This window comes from Haematobia irritans, chromosome 5 (assembly GCF_050003625.1).
Source record: "Haematobia irritans isolate KBUSLIRL chromosome 5, ASM5000362v1, whole genome shotgun sequence".
Classification (NCBI taxonomy): domain Eukaryota; kingdom Metazoa; phylum Arthropoda; class Insecta; order Diptera; family Muscidae; genus Haematobia; species Haematobia irritans.
Window position 1 is genome coordinate 111231271 of NC_134401.1, and position 19643 is coordinate 111250913.

At 33.8% G+C, this 19643-nt stretch overlaps 1 protein-coding gene across 4 annotated transcripts in view; it reads right to left on the minus strand.

Moving 5' to 3' along the window:
- The window catches only part of LOC142238507 (uncharacterized), a 493393-nt gene extending 474171 nt beyond the window's left edge, over window positions 1-19222 (minus strand). For all 4 annotated transcript variants that reach the window (XM_075310176.1, XM_075310178.1, XM_075310177.1 and 1 more), the window contains exon 1: window positions 19004-19222. The gene's annotated coding sequence lies outside the window, so the exon portion shown is untranslated. The remainder of the gene's footprint in view (window positions 1-19003) is intronic.
- Window positions 19223-19643: the final 421 nt, after the last annotated feature.

Consider the following 19643-nt stretch of genomic DNA (forward strand, 5'->3'; position numbering starts at 1 on the left):
AACCGATATGGACCCATTTTAGCAGGTTTGTTAGATACCATATGCCAACAACATGTACCAAATTTAAACCGGATCGGATGAATTTGGCTCTTCCAAGAGGCTCCGCAAGCCAAATCTGGGGGTCGGTTTATAGGGGGGTTATACGTAAAAGTGGTCCGATATGGCCCATTTTCAATACCTCCGACCTACATCAATTACAACTACTTGTGTCAAGTTTCAAGTCGATAGGATGTTTCGTTCGGAAGTTAGCGTGATTTCAACAGACGGACGGACGGACACGCTTAGATCGACTCAGAACTTCACCACGACTCAGAATATATATACTTTATGGGGTCTTAGAACAATATTTCGATGAGTTATAAACGAAATGGCAAAGCTAATATACCCCCATTCTACGGTGGTGGGTATAAAATATACCCTGCTACTATAGTTATTATAACCATATTTAATTTTCATAATTTTCTAACGCTTGTCTGGAAATTTATGGGGTCTGACACCAATATTTCAATATTCTTCGTAGTCGGTGACTGGTATCCGATTTTTATTGTTATTTATTATTTAAAAAAATGTGTTGATTTCCTAAAAAGTCAGATAAGAAAGGGATAAATGCTTCCCCGCAATTGTAAAGGTGTAATAAATTAATAATAATGTGAATATCGAAGACACCTATTAATTTTTAATTAGACTTAAATTTATTTGCAATACAATAATAATTATTTTGTATAGAACCCCTTGAAATGGTATTATGACCAAAAATGTTTATTAAAATACGTCATTTGTAAGATACTGCGTAATATTTGTTTTGAAAACCACAATATTTGAGTTTTTGCACGTAAAAATATTTTGCGTTTCAATTTTTTCTCAAGTCATCCAATATCTATTCAAAAATTATTAACATATTTCATAAACAACGCTGTAAAAACAAAAATTTATAATTGCATTGTTAAAAATTAATACGAAAGAAGAAGTATTAATAAATTTATAGCTAAAAACAAGATGATATACAACATTGCAGGAATAACATCATATATTGATACAGAAAATATGAAGGTGTGTTTTATTAGGTTATTGGCTTAAATAAAATTAAAAGGTGATATACTGAAGTGTGAATCTGTTCATTTGGATATAGAAACTAAGTCAAAATGACAAGCGTGTTTATGTGGATAAGTCGAAGAAAACGTTACATTTACAGAATACGCTAATAGAAAAAATTCGTTCGAAAATCATGAACGGACGGTAACAATATGAAACGGTAACGTTAGCGAAAAATCAAAACGAAATGTTCACTGTTTCGTACACGGGTGTTCACGATTTCATGAACGGCTTTCGTTTTTCTTTGGCGATGAAAAGTCTTAAAATATTCGTTAGACGTTCTTATGGGAACTTCGTCGGTGGTGCAATGGGCTAAGGCGACTTTTAGCGCATATGGTGCAGGCAATCCATGTTCGAGTCACCGTAGCTGATTTTCTATTTTTATACCTACCACCATAGAATGGTGACGGGGGTATAACAAGTTTGTCATTCCGTTTGTAACACATCGAATCGATTCTTGATGAGGGAGACATTCTAAGACGATATAACCATGTCCGTCTGTCTGTCTGTCTGGCTGAGCACGGATGACGGTGAACGCAGTGGACGCTCGAAAGAGGTGGTTACCGAACGAAAACATTAAATATAATCCACAAAATGATTTTGAATGACCGTAAAATGAGTTGATCGAGATAGCAGAGACCTTAAAGATATCAAAGGAACGTGTTGGTCATATCATTCATCAATATTTGGATATGCGGAAGCTCTGTGCAAAATGGGTGCCTCGCGAGCTCACATTTGACCAAAAACAACAACGTGTTTATGATTCTGAGCGGTGTTTGCAGCTGTTAACTCGTAACACACCCGAGTTTTTCCGTCGATTTGTGACAATGGATGAAACATGGCTCGATCACTACACTCCTGAGTCCAATCGACAGTCGGCTGAGTGGACAGCGACCGGTGAACCGTCTCCGAAGCGTGGAACGACTCAAAAGTCCGCTGGCAAAGTAATGGCCTCTGTTTTTTGGGATGCGCATGGAATAATTTTTATCAATTATCTTGAGAAGGGAAATACCATCAACAGTGACTATTATATGGCGTTATTGGAGCGTTTGAAGGTCGAAATCGCGACAAAACGGCCCCATATGAAGAAGAAAAAAAGTATTGTTCCACCAAGACAACGCACCGTGCCACAAGTCATTGAGAACGATGGCAAAAATTCTTGAATTGGGCTTCGAATTGCTTCCCCACCCACCGTATTCTCCAGATCTGGCCCCCAGCGATTTTTTCTTGTTCTCAGACCTCAAAAGGATGCTCGCAGGGAAAAAATTTGGCTGCAATGAGGAGGTGATCGCCGAAACTGAGGCCTATTTTGAGGCAAAACCGAAGGAATACTACCAAAATGGTATCAACAAATTGGAAGGTCGTTATAATCGTTGTATCGCTCTTGAAGGGAACTATGTTGAATAATAAAAACGAATTTTGACAAAAAAAAATTGTTTTTCTTTGTTAGACCGGGAACTTATCAGCCAACCTGTTAACATCACGTACCAACTTTCAACCGAATCAGATGAATTTTGCTCTTCCAAAGGGCTCCGGAGGTCAAATCTGTGGATCGGTTTATTTGGGGGCTATATATAATTATGGACCGATTTCGACCAATTTTTGCATGGGTGTTTGAGGCCATATATTAACGCCACATACCAAATTTCAACCGAATCGGTTGAATTTTGCTCTTCCACGAGGATCCGGAGGTCAAATCTGGGGTTCGGTTTATATGGGGGCTATATATATTTATGGACTGATGTGAACCAATTTTTGCGTGGTTACTAGAAACCATATACCAACATCATGTACCAAATTTCAGCCGGATCGAATATGGGGGCTATATATAATTATGGACCGATGTGGACCAATTTTTGCATAGTTATTAGAGACCATATACCAACACCATGTACCAAATTTCAGCCGGATCGGATGAAATTTGCTAATCTTAGAGGATCGGCAAGCCAAATTTGGGGGCAGCTTATATGGGGGCTATACGTAAAAGTGGACCGATATGGCCCATTTGCAATACCATCTGACCTACATCAATAACAACTACTTGTGCCAAGTTTCAAGTCGATAACTTGTTTAGTTCGGAAGTTAGCGTGATTTCAACAGACGGACGGACGGACGGACATGCTCAGATCGACTCAGAATTTCACCACGACCCAGAATATATAAACTTTATGGGGTCTTAGAGCAATATTTCGATGTGCTACAAACGGAATGACAAAGTTAATATACCCCCATCCTATGGTGGAGGGTATAAAAACATATGCCAATTGAACTTCAACTTAAATTCTAGGAAACGCAATTTATACAATAATAAAGACATATTTCTTTCAAATAAAGAACTTTTAGTTAAAGGAAATTTCATAATCTTTCCTTTAAGTAGTATTTTCCTTAATTTTGGGACATACACCTTTGATATTTGCGTGCCTCCGTTAAAGTCGTATGTAAAAGTAAAGAACGGTATTTTTGATTTAAGGAAATAATATTTAACTAAAGTGAGATATTGGATCTTTGGAATAAAGATAAAAAACTTCAAAAATTGGCTAATATTTTTTTGCATCTTTTGTTTAAGGTATCTGATGTATATCTAATACAATTTTGTTTGTGCCCAAAATCTAAGCTATATAGTTCCCTAAACGATCTCCTTTATTTTAAAGAAGTGGCATCTTTACCCCGGAGTTAATACACTGAAAAAACAGTGAACCCACCAGGAAAGATAACTTTCGATTAATTTTAGAAAATTTGGAACTTTTTTAGAAAATTTTAACTAAACGGTATTACAAGCGCTGGCATCACTCCAATATGGCAAAAATAAGTAAATATTTTTCGACAAATTCAAGAAAATTTATTAGACATAACTAAATTTTTTCAGTAGTTAAAGAAAATTTTGTAGTTTTAAGAGAAATCTTGGAGTTCAAAATTGCAAGAATGTCTTTAGTGACATACGAAGTTCATGATGGACACATTTTGGGTAAAATTTACAAATTTATAGAAATAATGAACTATTTTGTAAGAAATACGAAATTAGGAAATCTTTATGCTTTATTTGTGTATAACTTTTTCCCGTTTTTTAGTTCATTTAACTAACATACGCAAAAAATTATTTGACTAAAATAAACTTTTTCCTAACATAATGATTCTATGAACTAATATAAAGTTAATATGGCTTTAGTGAAATAGAGAGTTCACTTTTTTTTGGGTGTACCAAAACCCTTACGACTAGGGCAAAATCTTCTAATTCAAGTATTTTTTTGTGAGTGTGGGTAATGATTTGATATTATCCTCATATACACCGGTCTCCCGGAGTATATGTTTGTGCTTTGCAGTCAAGATACAAAAAGTCAAAAAATTTAAAGAAGATTTCATTAATTTTAAAGAATTTTTCAGAAATACTAAAACCAAGTTGACTTTAGTCAAACAAAAATTTCTTTCATGTATAGATACCGAGTTTTAATGCAAATCACTTGACTATAAAGACAAAACGACTTCATTGAAAAGTTTATCGAGCTTTGGACTGAGAGTGATGCAGTTTTATTAGAGATATGCATTTTCTATGCTAAGCTAAATTCGCTTTCATATTTTAAGGGCATTCAATTTTTGGCCTCATGACAATTTTTTTCAGTGTAGAAAAGTTACAGTGTGTATACGCTTAAAACAAGTGAACCCTCCAAGGCACTATTTTAGTTAATGTTATGTTTTAGTTAAAATTTCTCCAATATTAGAAAGTTTACTTGACATTAAAAATTTCTTGTATACGTTTGTCGACTTAACTAAAACAGAGGAAAAAATAAAAAACAAAATTGTTCAGAATTCTATAAAATTTATACATTTTATAACAAAAGCGCCAATCTTGAACTTCGTATGCCGCTAAAGTCATTTTTGCAATAATGAACTCCAATTATTTCTTTAAAAATACAAAATTTTTTACAAGCGTAAAAACTTTATTACGTCTAATCAATTTAATGAAATTTGTACTGTTTTGTCATATCGACGTGATATTGGCGTGATTCTAATACAGTTTAGTAGAAGTTTTTTAAAATTGACCTACATTTTTCTCTGCTTCGGTTTCCCATAAATATATGTGCGAAAAATGCCTTCATATATGGTGCGATTTCCTAATGTTTCTTTTCTGTTTGATTTAATTTTAAACCCAAGGTTGTTTTGGCTCCGTAAGCGGGGATGATCAAAATTAGTTAATTTGGTCGGTTAGGACCTAACCAAAATAATTGCAAAACTCCTTTGCACCAATACTGTAAATAAGAAACTCTAATTTATATATTTCAAATAATTGACATGCCATTCGATTTCTCACCTACAGACTTAAAAATTGTCGCTAAATTGCTTATGCTGTTTTATAAAGTAGAACTAAAATTGAAAGTAGTATATTACACCAGTTTTTTCTCCCAAACTTTGTCAGCTGCCTTTTTTATGTTTTTTTCTCACTCTTTTTATTTTGGTTATATGCAAAACTCATTTGTATCCATTTCCTTTCATTTTTTCAAATTTCGAAGTTTCGCCATAAAACGGCTAAACGGCGGCGTGGCTTACAAACCTCTTAGATTCTGACACTATGACTTGTTGTTAACACGTTCATAAAATTCAAGAAAAAAAAATATTCTTAATAAACTATTTTGAAATTTAATTGCACTTAAAAGCCCAAACTAAATTGAGGCACACAAAAACCAGCTTACAGTAATAATTTGGTGTTACATATAAGGAAATGACAAACATAAATTATGGCCAATAAGTATGTAATTGGTTATATGTGATTTGTGATATGGTCTCATATTGGCTTTGGAAATAATTTTTTTTAATAAAGTCCTTTATGTATTTTTTTTTTTTTTGGTTTAATTTTTTGGTTGTTACACTAATTCATGTTATATTTTCCGTTTAGTTTTTTGTGTATTTTTTATTGTATTTAGATATTTGCAAATTGTCTTGATATCTACATTCAATTACATTAATATTTTTGTTGCACAGTAAGAGACTTTATTTTAATTTGTCTACACATTTTTTTATCAGGAGAATTTTGCTGTACATTAACTTCTTATGAAATTCTTAATTTATTAATTTATATGATTTTGTCACTTAAATTCTTGTATTGATTTGTGTTTTAAAATCTCCAATTTTGTTTATATGTTGGCACAGTTTCACAATGATGTTTTTGGTAAAATTATGTGGTTAGTTCTATTCAGTTAATTTTCAAAATACTTTTTTTTTTTAACAAAAAAAAAATTGTGCTGAATTTTATGATAGGAATATATTATTTTTCTCCCTTCTTCTTACTAATGTTGCATTAATTTTTGTTATTCTTTTGTTTTTATTGCTTTAGATCTTGATTTTGGCTTTGTAACAGATTTCTAATATGTGATTTAGTAAACAAGCTTTGACATCGATATTATTCATAATTTCTGTTTAATATCAACCTAGTTTACTATAACAAAACAAAAGACTTAAGACAGAAACGCGTTAAAGACAAGCATGAGAAAGGAAACGTTTCTTTAACCAAAATTTATTTTATTAAAGCTATGCGAACAAGTCCATGCGATATCCTATATGGAGGTGGGTGATTTACCTATTTTTAAGTTACTCCAACTCGCACTCAAATTTTCAAAAAAAAAAAAACATTTATTAATAAAAATAACATATAAGGGGTCTAACAATTGTGAATGAACCAATATAGCATAATAAATGTATCTTTAAACCCTATAATGTGAAATTATTACTATATTAGTGTATGTGTTCACTTTAGTTTTTGATCGTTTTATATAGATGAGTATATAGGTTAGCTTAGGTTAGGTATATTGACAGCCCGATATTTCAAGATCACTTAGACTATTTAGTCCATTGTGATATCACAGTGGTGAACTTCTCTCTTATCACTGAGTGCTGCCCGATTCTATGTTAAGTTCAATGACAAGGGACCTCCTTTTTATAGCCGAGTCTGAACGGCGTTCCACATTGCAGTGAAACCACTTAGATAAGCTTTGAAACACTCAGAAATGTCACCAGCATTACTGAGGTGGGATAATCAACCGCTGAAAAACTTGTTGGTGTTTGGTCGCAATTGGGTTTGAATCCACGACCCTGTGTATGCCATGCGGGCATGCTAACCATTGCACCACGGCGGCTCCTAGAAGAGTATATAAATAATTATTAACTGATATGAACCAATTTTCGCATAATAATTTGAGGGCCAAAATTCAAACGAATTAGATGAAATTTTTTCCGTCATAACGCCTTAGAAGTTAAATCTTGGAGGGTTGGTTTATATGGGAGCTATATATAATTGTGGACCGATATGAAAAAATTTTTTAACTTATAATAAGTATATACGGCCGTACGTTCGGCCAGACCGAATCTTATGTACCCTCCACCATGGATTGCGTAGAAACTTCTACGAAAGACTGTCATCCACAAATTTCAACTAACATGGTTGTTAAATATCATATACTACCACCACGTACCAAATTTCAACCAGATCGGATGAATTTTGCTTCTCCAAAAGGCACCGGAGGTCAAATCTGGGGATCGGTTTATATGGGAGCTATATATTATTATGGACTGATAGGAACCAATTCCTGCAGGGTTGTTGGATACCCTATACTAACATCACGTACCAAATTTCAACCGAATGGGAAGAATTTTGCTCTTCCAAGGTGCTCCGGAGGTCAAATCTGGGGATCGGTTTATATGGGGCCTATATATAATTATGGACCGATATCGACCAATTTTTGCATGGGTGTTTGAGGCCATATATTAACATCACATACCAAAATTCAACTGCATCAGATGAATTTTGGTCTTCCAAGAGGCTCCGGAGGTCAAATCTGGGGATCGGTTTATATGGGGCTTATATATAATTATGGACCGATATCGACCAATTTTTGCATGGGTGTTTGAGGCCATATATTAACATCACATACCAAATTTCAACTGAATCAGATGAATTTTGGTCTTCCAAGAGGCTCCGGAGGTCAAATCTGGTGATCGGTTTATATGGGGGCTATATATAATTATGGACCGATATGGACCAATTTCTGCATGGTTGTTAGAGACCATACACTAATACCATGTACCAAATTTCAGCCGGATCGGATGAAATTTGCTTCTCTTAGAGGCTCCGCAAGCCAAATCGGGGGATCGGTTTATATAGGGGCTATATATAATTATGGACCGATGTGGACCAATTTTTTCATGGTAATTAGAGAACATATACCAATACCATGTACCAAATTTCAGCCGGATCGGATGAAATTTGCTTCTCTTAGAGGCTCCGCAAGCCAAATCGGGGGATCGGTTTATATGGGGGCTATATGTAACTATGGACTGATATGGACCAATTTTTGCATGGTTATTAGAGACCATATACTAACACCATGTACAAAATTTCAGCCGGATCGGATAAAATTTTCTTCTCTTAGAGGCTATGCAAGCCAAATCTGGGGATCGGTTCTTATGAGGGCTATATATAATTATGGACCGATGTGAACCAATTTTTGCATGGTTGTTAGAGACCATATACTTACACCATGTACCAAATTTCAGCCAGATCGGATGAAATATGCTTTTCTTTGAGTCCCCGCAAGCCAAATTTGTGGCTTGCCCATTTGCAATACCATCCGACCTACATCAACAACAATTACTTGTGCCAAGTTTCAAGTCGATAGCTTGTTTCGTTCGGAAGTTAGCGTGATTTCAACAGACGGACGGACGGACATGCTCAGATCGACTCAGAATTTCACCACGACCCAGAATATATATACTTTATGGGGTCTTAGAGCAATATTTCGATGTGTTACAAACGGAATGACAAAATTAATATACCCCCCATCCTATGGTGGAAGGTATAAAAACCGTAGTTTTTATCCAATTTGCCTGAAATTGACAATCTAGAGGAACTTGAGGACCATAAAAAGGTGTGCCGAAAATGGTGGAAAATGGTTTTATGGTATAGCCCCCATATAGACCGATCTCCCGACTTTATTTCTTCTAGAAACTGTATTTTCTATCTGATTTGTCTGAAATTGAAAATCTAGAGGTATTTTAGGACCATAAAGAGGGGCGTCGAAAATGGTCCGCATCGGTCCATGTTTTGGTATAGCCGCCGTATAGACCAATCTCCCAATTTTTATTCTTGGGCTTCTATAAAGTGTATTTATTACCACATTTGCCTGAAATTGGAAATCTAGAGGTATTATGGGACCACAAATAGGTGTGCCGAAATTGAGGTGTATCGGTCCCGCTTTTACTTCTTCGACGTCTAGAGACTAAATTTTCTAGCCGATTTGCTTCAAATTGAAAATCTAGAGGTATTTTAAGATCACAAATAGACATGTCGCAAATAGTGCCTATCGGTCCATGTTTTGGTATATCCCCCGTACAGACCAATCTCCCGACTATACTTCTTGGGCTTCTAGAATTCGTAGTTTTTACCGAATTTGTCTGAAATTGGAATTCTAGAGGTATTTGAGGACCATTAAGAGGTATGTCGAAAATGGTGAGTATTGGTTCAGGTTTTGATATAGCTCCCATATAGACCTACCTCCCTAATTTATTTCTAGGACTTCTAGAATTTTAGACTCTCAAAAATCTGTATCACATTTATTTTTACCAATGCATGTGGTAAGGCATCGATATAGACCGATTTAACTTTTTGAGAGTACACCCAAAGAAAAACTATTTTCTTCGGGAATGAAATTCTAGACACACGAAATTCCCCTTTCGTATAAAGTATTTTCGTTTAGAGCAAACTAATCCGAATTTTTGATAAGCGATTCAACGATTGCCTCTAAAATTTGTGTCAAAAGAAAACTTTGCTTGTTAAAATGTCGTTCCTCAGAAAAGAAAACACTTCTCTCAGGCGCGCTGATTATGAAAATTGCTTGAAACTGAAAGTAAAATTTCCAGATTGAAATTTTAGACAAACGAAATTCCCCTTTCGTATAAAGTATTTTCGTTTAGAGCAAACTAATCCGAATTTTTGATAAGCGATTCAACGATTGCCTCTAAAATTTGTGTCAAAAGAAAACTTTGCTTGTCTAAAATTTCGTTCGTCAGAAAAGAAAACACTTCTCTCAGGGTATAGCAGGCGCACTGATTATGAAAATTGCTTGAAACTGAAAGTAAAATTTCCAGATTTTACTCATCGTATTCATTTAAATAATGGCGGAAAAAGATCTACAGATTTAAGATTTCAAATCGAGGCGTTATTTCATCATATGCACGATATGTCTATGATTTCTCTAAAACTCAAACAAAATTGGTTCTCATAAATCCAGAATCTGATCTAGTCTTTATAGGCAGAATCTTTAATTTTTTTTCTTCGGGAAGCGTACTGGTTGAACTGATTTGCTTGGGAGAAGATTTGTCATCAAACCCCCTAAAATCATATAACATATATTATCAAGTAACCCACTACGACGAAGAGTTTTCAAAGTAAACTATTATATTTGATTCATGGTGGTGGGTATTTAAGATTCGGCCCGGTCGAACTGTTTATACTTGCTTTTTTCCGATTCAATTGGTAAGGCATCGATATCGACCGATTTCTCTTCTTGAGGGTACACCCAAACAAAAAATATTTTCCTACGGAATGAAATTTTCGACAAACGAAATTCCCCTTTCGTATAAAGAAAAGGTATCAAATACAGGCTAAAAATTGATTTGAAGATTTTACATGTTTGGTTTAGCGATTTTTGGAAATTAAGAAAACAAACATTTCTTTGAAGAATCCATTAAAATTCGAAATTTTATACTGACATTCATTTCCACAAAAGAAGAATGAAAATTCGATGAATTAAATCTCTATTTCAATTATAGAACTTAGATTTAATGACCGACTCCTCCATAAAAACTGTCGTTATTTTTCTCTCAATGATTTTGGTATTCTAAAATCCAGCAGGTCACAATTTTTTAATCCAATTGACACTATTATAATGGCATATTTCAGTTATATTGACAAAAAAAAAAAAACAAGTATATACGGCCGTAAGTTCGGCCAGGCCGAAGCTTATGTACCCTCCATCATGGATTGCGTAGAAACTTCTTCTAAACACTGCCATCCACAATCGAATTACTTAACTAACACCAACTTCTAAATTGTATGTAAGTCCATACGTGGTATATATTAAATCAAAAAAGATGGAGCCAATACTTATATAATTCAATTTGACAAAGTAGACATAAAATTTTGACAAAATTTTCTACAGAAATAAAATTTTAACAAAATATTCTATAGAAATAAACTTTTGACAAAATATTCTATAGAAATAAAATCTTGGTAGATTATTTTTGGCTCGAGTGGCAACCATGATTATGAACCGAATAAAATTTGAACAAAATTTTCTATAGAAATAAAATTTTGACAAAATTTTCTATAGAAATAAAATTTTGACAATGATGAAAATTTTATTATGAACCGAATAAAATTTTGACAAAATTTTCTGTAGAAATAAAATTTTGACAAAATTTTCTATAGAAATAAAATTTTGGTAGATTATTTTTGGCTCTAGTGGCAACCATGATTATGAACCGATATGGACCAATTTTTGTGTGATTGGACCAATTTTGGTATGGTTGTTAGCGACCATATACTAACACCACGTTCCTAATTTGAACCGGATCGGATGAATTTTGCTCCTCCAAGAGGCTCCGGAGGTCAAATCTGGAGAATGTTTTATATGGGGGCTATATATAATTATGGACCGATATGGACCAATTCTGGCACGGTTGTTAAAGATCATATACTAACACCATGTACCAAATTACAACCGGATTGGATGAAATTTGCTTCTCTTGGAGACTTCGCAAGCCAAATCTGGGGATCGGTTTATATGGGCGCTATATATAATTATGGACCGATGTGGACTAATTTTTGCACGGTTGTTAGAGATCATATACCAATACCATGTACCAAATTTCGGCCGGATCGGATGCAATTTGCTTCTCTTTGAGGCTTCGCAAGCCAAATCTGGAGATCGGTTTATATGGGGTCTATATATAATTATGGACCGATGTGGACCAATTTTTGCATGGTTGTTAGAGACCATATACCAACATCATGTACCAAATTTCAGCCGGATCGGATGAAATTTGCTTCTCTCTGAGGCTCCGCAAGCCAAATCTGGGGATCGGTTTATATGGGGGCTATATATAATTATGGACCGATATGGACCAATTTTTGCTAACACCACATACCAAATTTCAACCGGATGGGATGAATTTTGCTCCTCTAAGGGGCTCCGGAGTTCAAATCTGGGGATCGGTTTATATGGGGGCTATATATAATTAAGGACCGATATGGACCGATTTGGACATATACCTTTATACATAACAATAAAAAAATCTGAAGTATTTACAGTGGTATTGAAAATGTACACTGAAAAAAAACCATACCCGGTTCCAAAGAATTTGTTTTTACACTAATGATAAAGACAATAATAGATTCCAAGCCAAATAATCGTAGAACAAGACACAAATCTGTTTTAAAGTTAGGTTTTGCGTACTTGATTCTAGGAAAAAATTCTAATTTTTTTTAGTTGTTTTCATGTGCTATGAAGCCCTTAAAAATGTGTTTACGAAAACTTAAATTTCCAAATTCTGATTCGCCTTCAAGTAGAAAATATGCTATGTAAGCCTTCAAGTAAAAATCGTCTTTAAAATTTCTGAATTTTTTTTTTGCTTTGTAGCAAAGACACAAATTAAAGGACATTTCGATTATTTTGAAGAATATTTCTGAATTAATAAAGCCACGTAGACCTTACTCAAACAAAATTTACTTTCATATAAGGATATCTAGTTTTAGGTCAAATCACTTAACTATAAAGACAAAACGACTTTATTGAAAAGTTTATCGACTTTTGGACAAGGAAAAAAGCTTCATAACAGTGAAATGCGTCTTCTATGCTAAGCAATGTTAGCATTCGAATCATCAAATCTTTGGCCTCACAACAATATTTTTTCAGTGTAGATCTACAAACTGATGCAGGGTATTCCACCCGGTCTTATTTGTTTTTAATAGTGTTCGTGGCAAAAAGTGTTATATACTCATGAAAATATCTTCGGTGGTACCAAATGATACCCAGGGGTGAAGAATGAATACTTCCGATGTGGAAATGTTCACTCATGCTAAAGTGATTATATACAGACCCCATATTGACATATGGTTTATGTTTATAAAATGGTTCATATTTAGCATACCACGTTCAGGATGTAAAATAGCGCCATAATCAGAATATTATTTATTTATTTATTCAGTCTATGGAAAACATTATTTACACAATTTCAATTCTAACAAGTATATACGGCCGTAAGTTCGGCCAGGCCGAAGTTTATTTACCCTCCACCATGGATTGCGTAGAAACTTCTACTGAACACTGTCATCCACAATCGAATTACTTGGGTTGCGGTATCACTTGCCGATCTTAAGACTTCCTAACACCGTCTTCTAAATTGCAAGGTAGTCCATATGTGGTATATATTAAACTAAAAAAGGTCGACTAAATACGTATATAATTAGTTTGACAAACTTTTCTATAGAAATAATAGAAATAAAATTTTGAAAAAATAAAATTTTCTATAGAAATAAAATTTTGACAAAATTTTCTATAGAAATAAAATTTTAACAAAATTTTCTATTGAAATAACATTTTGACAAAATTTTCGATAGAAGTAAAATTTTAACAAAATTTTCTATAGAAATAAAACTTTGACAAAATTTTCTATAGAAATAAAATTTTAACAAAATTTTCTATTGAAATAACATTTTGACAAAATTTTCTATAGAAATAAAATTTTGACAAAATTTTCAAGAGAATTAAAATTTTGACAACATTTTCTATAGAAATAAAACTTGACAACATTTTCTATAGAAATAAAATTTTGCCAAAATTTTCTATAGAAATACAATTTTACAAAATTTTCTATAGGAATAAAATTTTGACAAAATTTTCCATAAAAATAAAATTTTGACAAAATTTTCTACAAAAATAAAATTTTGGTAGATTATTTTTGGCTCGATTGGTAACCACGATTATGAACCAATATGGACCAATTTTTGTGTGATTGGGGATCGGCTGTATATAACTATAGACCTATATGGACCAATTTTGGTATGGTTATTAGCGGCCATATACTAACACCACATTGCAAATTTCAACGGGATCGGATGTATTTTGATTTTTCAAGAGGCTTCGGAGATCAAATCTGGGGAACGGTTTATATGTGGGGGCTATGTATAATTATGGACCGATATGGACAAATTCTTGCGTGTTTGTAGGAGACGATATGGACCAATTTTTGCATGGTTGTTAGAGACCATATAAGGTTAGGTTAGGTTAGGTGGCAGCCCGATGTATCAGGCTCACTTAGACTGTTCAGTCCATTCTGATACCACGTTGGTGAACTTCTCTCTTATCACTGAGTGCTGACCGATTCCATGTTAAGCCCAATGACAAGGGACCTCCTTTTTATAGCCGAGTCTGAACGGCGTTCCACATTGCAGTGAAACCACTTAGAGAAGCTTTGAAACCCTCAGAAATGTCACCAGCATTACTGAGGTGGGATAATCCACCGCTGAAAAACTTTTTCGTGTTCGGTCGAAGCAGGAATCGAACCCACGACCTTGTGTATGCAAGGCGGGCATGCTAACCGTTGCACCACAGTGGCTTCCTAGAGACCACATAACACCACATACCAAATTTCAACAGAATCGGATGAATTTTGCTCCTCCAAGAGGTTCCGGAGGTCAAATCTGGGGATCGATTTATATGGGGGCTATATATAATTATGGACCGATATGGACCAATTTTTGCATGGTTGTTAGAAACCATATACTAACACCACGTTCCAAATTTCAAACGGATCGGATGAATTTTGACCCTCCAAGAGGCTCCGGAGGACAAATTTGGGGATCGGTTTTTATGGGCACTATATATAATTATGGACTGATATGGACCAATTCTTGCATGGTTGTTAGAGACCATATACTAACACCACGGACCAAATTGCAATTGGATCGGATGAAATTTGCTGCTCTTAGAGGATCCACAAACCAAATCTGGGGATCGGTTTACATGGGGGCTATATATAATTATGGACCGATATGGACCAATTTTTGCTAACACCACATACCGAATTTCAACCGGATCGGATGAATTTTGCTCCTCTAAGGGGCTCCGGAGTTCAAATCTGGGGATCGGTTTATATGGGGGCTATATATAATTAAGGACCGATATGGACCAATTTTTGCATGGTTGTTAGAGACCATATACTTACACCATGTACCAAATTTCAGCCAGATCGGATGAAATATGCTACTCTTATAGGCTTCGCAAGCCAAATCTGGGGGTCTGTTTATATGGGGATATACGTAAAAGTGGACCGATATGGCCCATTTGCAATACCATCCGATTTACATCAGTAACAACTACTTGTGCCAAGTTTGAAGTCGATAGCTTGTTTCGTTCGGAAGTTAGCGTGATTTCAACAGACGGACGGACGGACATGCTTAGATCGACTCCGAATTTCACCATGACCCAGAAAATATATATACTTTATGGGGTCTTAGAGCAATATTTCGATGTGTTACAAACGCAATAGCAAAGTTAGTATACCCTCCATCCTATGGTGGAGAGTATAAAAATAAATTACGTCTAATATGGAATTAAAACTCTTTAGGGAAAATGAAAAATCGAAGTTAAAGTTATTATTTAAATTATTAAATTCCGTTAGAGATCTCCAAATCGGCTACAAAAATGCATAGTTAGTTCTATGAGTAGAAATAGTAAAATAAACATAATATGACAAACTTCAGTGTACATGAAAAAAATATTTACGTGATATTAAAGCTCAATTTTCGGATGCGCAATTTACATACTATTAAGGACAAATTTCTTTAATGAAATTTTAATTAGAAGAAAGTTTATAATCCTTGCTTCACAATTTTTTTTCGTCAAATTGGGACACACATTTTGAAAATTTTCGTCTATTCGTTAAAGTTGCATATCTTTAAACTAAGGCAAATTTTCCTTAAAGTAAGGAAACACATATTTGATTTAAAGAAATCGTCCTTAAATTAACTGAAATATTGAATCTTTAGATTTAAGATAAAAACGCTTCAAATATAGGCTAAGATTTATTTTGAGGATTTAGCATCTTTGGTTTAAAGTTTTTCTTTTTTTTTTTAATTAAGAAAATCTTTTTTACTTCGAAAAATCCAAATTATGTCGAATACATAATTTGGATTTTTAAACTGGCATCTGTGTGTACGTGAATAGCTTTATTAATATACCGGAAAAATAGAATGAAGATTCGATAAATGAGATCTGTATCCTAATTTTAATTTTATAGATCCTAGATTTAAAGCCTTATTTTAAAGAGACCGCATCCTTGACTCGGAATCAATACCAAAAACCTTAAAAGAAGGTCAAAATCTTTGGATCCAAGTAAACTTTTTTTGAGTGTACGAGAAAACTTTATTTTTACGGGATTGAAGAGGATCCAAATGAATTAATCTAAACCTAGCTTGATATGAAGGCAATGGAATGGCATATTTCATAAAGAATCAAAAATCCCAAATCTATTGTAAGCCAATAGACTAAAAATTGTATCCACTAGATACTGAAGAATTCGATCCTGTCCTTTGCTCATATTTCAATCTGATCTGTCTGCAGGTAAGAAAATAATATATACCAAAAAATTTATAAGCATCTAGAAGACGTAGTTTAGATTCCATTGTTCTGAAATTTTCATTGTAGTATTATTTTGAACTAAAATCCTAAGGGATATGTGTGGTATGGAATATGGCTAGCATGAATATGGGAGCTATTTTCAGTTGGTGTAATTTCTTGTAGTAGCAAAAGGAAAATCTTTCCACTATATGGATATCCAGCAAGATATTAAAATTTTGCGACTATATATAGCTGAATAAACGAACGAAAATCAACAGCTACTTGCGATAAATAAAGTTATTTTGTGCCAGCACGTTTTCATGAAAATCACAATCATTAGATTTTGATCAGATGTGGCCAAATTCAAATCAATAGCCCACATTAAAAGCTTTCTTCAAATCTTTTTTTGTTGACCATATGGAAAACGAATTTTCATGATATTTCGTGCGGTAAAGAGAAAAAGTGAAGATGAGATATTTAAGATGCCCTCTAGAATTCAAACATAAATTATATGTCCATACTTTAGCTGGTACTTGCACGCAAAGAAAAAAAACGTTTGGAAAACGTGTACCGAAAACGTTTTTCTTTTGTTAGAGTTTTTTGAATTGCTTCGAAAATTTTAAACTTTTATCACCAAAAAAATTCGTTTGTTACAACATTTTTATTTTTTCAATATAAAAAGTTATTTTTGAAACAACAACGCAGTCCATTTCGTTTATATCAAACACTGTTCTTTTCTGACTTTTAGTCTTTAATAAGACACATTTTACAGTTCAAAATTTAATATACTACAATGTAATAATGAACATTTTTTCGGAATCTTCCGAACATATCTGGAATATATGTAAAAAAAAAACAAAAACCAAAAAAAAACTTTGGTCGAAGCAGGGATCGAACCCACGACCCTTGGCATGCAAGTCGGACGTAGCAATCACTGCTCCACGGTGCCAAACTAAATGTTTGTTTCTGTTAAATAAACTTTGTTTATTCGGTTCGTGGGCGCCGCAAGCTATGCTATATAAATATAACATATATGGATATTTATCTATTGATGACCATAACAGGTACATAGCTCAGTGGTTAGTGTGTTGGCTTACAAAGTGCATGGTCCGCGGTTCGATTCACCATCCAGGCGAAAGGTAAAAAAATTTTAAAAATTTATAAAATCGTATAATTTCTTCTACATTGTTGGTATTACAGGAAAAGGTGTTAAGAACTAAAAAACCTCGTGGATGTGAGAAAGATGTGAGGGAAAATACAATTAGCAAGAAAACAATGTTTTTTTTTTTTTGAGTTTGTCTTTATGAAATCGTGGAAAAGAATAAACGTTTATCACAAAAAGTATATATTTTTCTTCCAAATACACTTCCTTACAGCGAAAAGCAAATTAGAAACGAACTTTGTTTGTCTAAAATTTCGTTTGGGAGGAAAGAATTATTTTTTTGCGTGTGTATACCCATAATCTACTGTAGACTTCTATTTCCAAATGGTTCGCATGTTATTCGTTGCGAGTAGATGTCTTTGATGATATTATAGTTTTCCAGCTGGATCAATTGTATAAACTTTTATTTTGTTTATCGTTTTAATTTATTTAGTTTTTTTTTTTCATCTATTAATCTTTAATGAGGAATATATTATTTTTTAATCTTTAATGAGGAATATTCGAATTATTTTTAGATTCATTTAATCTCATTTTAAACTTTATTAGGAATATGATTCGAAAACATCGAAATATTCCTTAGGTTTTTCATTTATAGCACTTCACTTTTCATGATCTATTTTATTTTTTGTTTTAGAGTTTTTCCTTTAAACTCTATTTGATATATTTAGCAATATTTTGGTAAGCTGTTACAAAATCAAAATCGGGTTCTTTTGCATTATATTTCAAACCGATATGGATTTTCTTACATTGATATGAAAAAAAAAACAAAAAAACAAGTTCAACACACTTAGGTTTTGGATTTTTCTTTTTTTCTAACAAAAAAAAGACAAAAGTGTTAGACACCAAACACACGAATTTGTTTTAAACTCCGCGCAAATTCGACAAAATCAACAAGAAATCACACTGTTATCCAACAACAACACCAACAAAAATATAAATGTAAAATTTTACAAATCAACACAAAACGAGATTGGCTTTTTATTTCTAGTTACACATAAGATTTGTGCATTACGTTGCAAAAAAAAAAAACAAAAACTAGAAAAATGCTGATAAATAAAAACCCAGTAATCATAGAAAAACACACCAGAAAATCTTCGAATTGTAAAGAAACCGAAATACTTTTTAAGTTTGCAATTTTCTTGCTCTTCGATTTGTTATTGGAAATATTCGATAAATTTCGAGTGCCACGAAATTGCATTAGACATATGAAATACAATTTTAGAAACGCACAGAAACCAATAAAAGAAACTTCGTTTGGGAACGCGAAAGATATCCAGCGTTTGCAACCGTACGGCTTAATGGTCAAAACAGTTCTGTCGACAGCTGCCGTTAATGCAATTCATATTGGCCAAACAGAAATACGGCAACGACTACGTCTACGTCTTACAGGGGGCCGAAAATTAAACCACACACATGCGCTTAAACATTCATTGGCGAAGGCAACGTGAAAAGTGGTTTCGGTTTGGTGGATTTCTTGTTGTGGTGGGCCCAACACCACCAGCTGATTTAGTTTTTTTTTTGTTTCAGTCCAAGACAACGCAAAGCGACAGTAACGCCAACAATCTCAGTAGCTAAAGAATTGTCTTGCATGCTTTCAACTCCCCAAAACAAAGTGGTGTATATTTAGCTCTCCCCAGAAATTGGAGTAATCAAAGAATATCAAAATCAAAACAAACAAGAAAAACCCAACTCTCTGAATGGTGTTCAAATCAATGTAGCTCTCT